This window comes from Mesocricetus auratus, unplaced genomic scaffold (assembly GCF_017639785.1).
Source record: "Mesocricetus auratus isolate SY011 unplaced genomic scaffold, BCM_Maur_2.0 Super-Scaffold_100028, whole genome shotgun sequence".
Lineage (NCBI taxonomy): Eukaryota > Metazoa > Chordata > Mammalia > Rodentia > Cricetidae > Mesocricetus > Mesocricetus auratus.
The window spans coordinates 10,522,055-10,528,054 of NW_024429209.1; positions in this window are offsets into that span (position 1 = coordinate 10,522,055).

The following is a 6,000-nucleotide window of genomic DNA, read 5'->3' on the forward strand; positions in this document are numbered from 1 at the left end:
CTTCATAACTGTTCTTTAATCCCTGAATCTCTAGGGCTTTCGCCTCTTGCCTCCATAAAGTTCTCCATTGAATTTGACATGAATTTTCGAGCACTGCTGAGGCTAATTGAGCCCAGTCTCTTGGGGTTACTCTATTTGCAGTGGCTTATGAGGTTATGAGCTCTCTGACATAGGGAGAATGAAGACCATATGATACAATGGCCTTCTTGATTCCCTTTAGGTCCTTCATCTGTATAGGTTCCCACTGATAAGCAACAAAATCATTTGGGTGCTTTTTCGTTGCTGGTTTTTTGGTTACAGATACTGGGAAAACCATAGGTGAGGGAGGGCATAACAACCTTAGGAAGATCTCTCCGGCATTTGAGAGGTGTAGGGAAACCTCTGTCCTGACCTGTTGCCTGTATGTCTGATTCTGAAGTATCAGATTGGATGTCTTCTGAGACCTGCGATCTATTTATCATTGTTTCTCTGAGCTTTTGAAGTTCTTGGGTCAAATAATTTTCCAAGGATGTCATGGAATCATTCATTTTTTTGCATTCATCATTTATATGTGATTCCAAATATTTAATATTCTCATCCTTGCAAAGTATCTCAATAGCATGTAAACTGCCTTCCAGAAATAACGTTCTATCAGCTAGTTTGTCATTGCTCTCAGACATGGAACAAATCTTTTCTGTTAGCATTGCAATCTTATGTTCCAGTCTTTGTAGTTTGCTAGTGAACTCATCAAACACGGAACAGTTTTGTCAGTTAAACGTTTCAACATTGTATTCCAAGAAGCATAGTCTATAACAGCCCCCTCTCAACCTGTTGTGAAGTCCTCGGCTGCCCTCAATTGCCTCTGAAGGTGCTCTCAGCCCTCTGCTCATCTCTTGCCAATCCCCTCCTCACTTGGCAGCTGCCTCCACTTGGTCTCTTCGAGTTTTTCCTTCAGTATGCTCTTAAATCACTCTTTGACTGGTTTGACCCACAGAAACAGCTGACTTGAATAAGGGGGGAGCCCTTGGACTCCAGACTTATGGCTGGGAGGCCAGTATGGGACTGATCCAGAATGTGGGTGTCAGTGAGAAGGCCTAGGCAATCTATGGGGCCTTGGGTAGTAGATCAGTATTTATCCCTGGCACATAAATCAACTTTGGGTGCCCATCCCACAATGAGGGATGCTCTCTCATCCTGGACACATGAGGGAGGGCCTAGGCCCTGCCCTGAACAAAATGACAGACTCTGGTGATCCCCCATGGAGGGCCTCACCCTCCCTGGGGAATGGAGTGGGGATTGGATGGGGGGGCTGGGGAGCCTGCTGGCAGGGCAGGGGAGGAGGGGAGGGAGAGGGAGCTGGGATTTAAATAAAAAAAGGAAAAAAGAGAAATGGAATAAGAGGAATAGTGACCTCAGGACAAGATCCCACCCAGCTAAGTTTCTAACTTGTGAAATGGAATTAAAGAAATGTTTAGAGTCTGGAAAAAATATTACTCTTTGGTGGCTACTTGCAAGCAGCAGAGAAACAGCCTTTGTGGACTGAACCCCAAACTGCTGTGCAGAAGCATATTCAAAGGCCGTTTTCTCAGTAAAAACAAGTTTGTCATACCAGAGCCCCTGATCTATATGTTTCTTGAAGGAGCCCTTCACCCTTGCAATTCCAGTCCTAATTGCACAGTTTTCAGTACTCAATAATGCAAGATATTCCAGGTGTGCTTAAAGTCTTGTGCCTAAAGTCATGCAAATGCTGTAAATAAAGCTCCTTCAGAAAAATAATTCTATAAATTACAGAAAACAATTACTGTTTTCTCCATTGACTTCTTCAAGCCCTAAATACTTCCAGAAAACAACTGTTTTATTCTAATGTTTACCCTAAATAAAATGACTCTTCCAGATTACCTACTCAGAGAGAACTGATTTCCTCTTCTGTAGCAGACAGCAATTTCAGATAGCTTCTCAGTTAGGGGTGGGACTTGAAGTCCTCTTCCCTTCTCAGTACAGGTATTTTATCTAGTTTGAACCCATGCAGGTCTTGCTTGTGGTGCCACAGTCCCTGTGAGTTCATATGTGTGTCCTATGACACACATGTCTGTTATGTCTGGGTGGTGCGGCTCCCATGGAGTCATCTGCCACCTCTGGCTTTCACCAGCTCTTAGGGGTGCCACAGTGGGTTCTGCTATTCCCAGAGTGTCGTCATACAGCCCAAGGATGAGGGCAAGAGGAAGACTCCAGAGAGCTGGCCAAGAAAGTGACTAGTCATGGGCAAAGCTAACAAGGATCCCAGATCTAAGTCTATACATGCTCAGACACATAGTCTAGCATGACAGAGCTCTGTAAGAAAGGTCCAGACAAGAAGCTTATCATGGGGCAGGAGACCCGTCAGGAGCTCCTTAGTAAAGGACTTATCAAACTGCTTCAAGACACTGAACCCCAGTAACTGACACCAGAAACACAAAGTGTGGAGAAGGCCCAGCCATGGATAAAGATGTGTGGACAAGTTCAATGGGCTGTACGTTTAGAAAAATAAATGTATTAAAAAATTATAGAGTGGTGTTTGTTGCCTAGAACACATGTGTATTCTGGTGTACTTTAAATCATCTATAATACCCACTGCTACCTATACATAGGACAGGGTATTGATATCTGGAATCTTTAATGAACAATAAAAGCTAAGCATTAAAAATGATCTCATCAAAAATTGAGCAAATCCTAGAACTTTGAGTCTTTAAAGAAAGAAATTAAAGAAGACACCAGAAAACGGAAGGTTCTCCCATGCTCTTGGATAGGTAGGATCAATGTAGTAAAAATGGCAACCTTGCCAAAAGCAATCTACAGACTCAATGCAATCCCCATCAAAATTCCAGCACATTTCTTCACAGACCTTGAAAGAACACTTCTCTACTTTATATGGAAAAAACAAAAGACCCAGGATAGCCAAAACAACCCTGTTCAACAAAGCAACGTCGGGAAGCATCACCATCCCTGACTTAAAGCTCTATTATAGAGCTATAGCCCTGAAAACAGCTTGGTATTGGCACAAAAATAGACAGGAAAACCAATGGAATCGAATTGAATACCCTGATATTAACCCACACACATACAAACACCTAATCTTTGACAAAGAAGCTAAAAGAAAAAAAGAAAGCATCTTCAACAAATGGTGCTGGCATAACTAGATGTCGGCATGTAGAAAGCTGCAGATAGATACATGTCTATCACCATGCACAAAACTTAAGAACAAATGGATCAAAGACCTCAACATGAATACAGCCACACTGAACCTCTTAGAAGAGAAAGTAGGAGGTATTCTTTTTTTCTCAATATATGTTTTTATTTAAATTAGAAACGTGAATGTTTCACATGTCAGTCCCAGCTCCCTCTCCCACCCCTCCTCCCTTGTCCCTCCACCAACCCCCCAGCCCCCCACCCATCCCCACATCATTACCTATGGAGGGTGAGACCCTTCTTGGAGGGGATCTCTAAAGTCTGTCATTTCATCCTGGGCAGGACCTAGGCCCTTCCCCATGTGTCCAGGCTGAGAGAGCATCCCTGTATTTGGAATGGGCTCCCAAATCTCATTCATAAACCATAGTGAACACTGATCTACTACCCAAGGCCCCAGTGATTTCTGTGGCCTCCTCCCTGCCACTATATTCATAGAGTCTGGATCAGTCCCCTGTTGGCCTCTCAGCCATCAGTCTGGGATTCAAGAGCTCCCCCTTATCCAGTCAGTTGTCTTTGTGGGTTTCATCATCATGGTCCCTCCAGGGACCTGTCTGCCTTAGTCTCCACAGCACTAGACTTGCAAGTAAATGCCACCACGCGTGATAGTTTTACAGGGTTCTGGGGACTGAACTCAGGTCCAAATATGTTGGGGGAAGTCCTGTGCATTTGTCAATAAAGACTGTCTGGCCAGTAGGAATCTAGATAGGTGGGACTAGGAGTCCAGGAGGACTCTGGGAGGAGGAACACAGAGAGAGTCAACATGTAACGCCATGGGGTAGGAGCCCGGAACATTTCTCCGGTAAGAGACATACTTAGATTAACAATTATGGGGTAATTACTTAAAGCAGAGCTAGCCAGTAGGAGACAAGCAAGGCCAACAGCTTCATAATTAATACAGCGTCTTTCTTGTGTGTTTATTTGGGGACTACAAAGCAGCAGAGCCCAGGCAACTGGCGGGAGATAAACCAAAGCAGCAAACAAAGAAAAAGCTTCTCTTAACAAAATGGTTGTCAGGAGCGGGATTGAATTTCCACCCAAAATGACAAAAGCTTTAAAGGAATTTTAGAAACAGAAGAACGGAGAGAAGCACAGATTTTTGATAGCAGCATTTTTCTCAGGTGTTTTGGGAGCGACATGCCGAGATTCACGTGGCTCGCTTACCGGAGTCTTCCTAACTTGGCATTAAAAAAAAAAACACCAAGGTTGTTTTAAGAGACTCTGCTAACGATTGATAGGTGTGTATGTACAGCTGGAAGTGGCAGCTTTTGCTGGATGTCAGCATGGACTGAGGCGGTAAGCTGGAATCACGCTTACACCCGCCATCTTGAAAAAAAGGCAGTTTAAACTGCCGCGGTTTTACAGATAAGACACGTGGCCAGAAAAACGTAAAAATTTACAGTAAAGTCAGACTTGGATGAACAAAACCTCTAAAGGTTTACAGTGTGTTTAAAAATATACGTAAGATTGAGAGAAAAAGAAGCCGGCTGTGGTGGCGCATGCCGGTAGGAATTGCTCCAGAGGCAGAGGCAGGCAGATTTCCAAAGAGAAACCCCGTCTCAGAGAAAAATAAATGAAAGTGAAAGAAATAAAGTAATAATAGATAAATAAATAAGCCACATAAAGATGGAAAATACACAGAGAGTCTGGATACTGTACGTTATTGTGTTTTTCAGTTTTTTCATTGCTAAGGAAGGAACAAATGATAAAGTACACTTACTTATAAATGCTGCTAAATTAATTCAACTTATATCTTTTAAAAATGCCTTGACTTCAAAATTTAAGTATAAGGATATGCTATTCGGAATAGGAGTTTTAGTTTATGTTTCCACAGAAAATGAAAAGCTGAGGATTCCTTCCAGGCTTCTGTGGTTTGACGAACCAAGACCCCCAGAAGCAGTGAACCAGATGTTCCAACAATTGAAACAGCTAAGATGATACAGTCTTACAGACCCCGAAAATATGGACTTATACAGGTTTCTGAGTTTTGTCATGATCCCCATGGTATAAACAGCGCCCCCTTCCAGCATGACGCAGTTTGGAATGAGCGACGTCCTAATTCCCATCTTGTTTATAAATCTTTGTTTTCATTTAAATGGGATTGTTTATAATTGGTTAATGATCACAGCCGATCTCTTATTAATGGTAAAAAGGGGAATTATGTTATGGGTATGGTTTTTCATTTATTGATACAAATTCAAGGTCAATTTTGTGATGTGTATATTTCTCCTCTTGATTAAGTATTGTGCTTATACTGATCTTTTAAAATGTAATGCATAATTAAATATAGACTATAGATAGTTACTTATAATAGTCAGAATTTATAGTTAGGTAAGTTAGGTTTTCTAGATATACAGAAATATATTTGAGATAGATAGACAATCTTCAAACCTCTCAAAGACCTTCAGAAAATGGCATTTAAAATGGTTTAGGGTTTTTCTTGACAATGAGAAATGTCTGCTCCTGGCAGCACCAATTATGTCTGAGAGGAAGATGGGCATCGAAGAAACTTGTTATGGAGTTTGCTTTCAACATGCCTGTACTGCTTGACTGTTGCTGTATAATCTGGACATGCAGGACCCACAGGAAAGTGACTGCTGAACTCAGTCTTACAGGGTTCCTGCTTCATGGAAGAGTCTACGGGACATTCTGCAGGACACAGAAAAATGACTGACAGACTGCTGATGCAGATGGACAGTTTTGAAATTTCCTGCTTGACTGAGAAATCTTCTGGATACATTGTGGCCTATGGGCTGAAGATGGATGCCCCAACGTTACAGAGGAACTTCGGGTGACTGT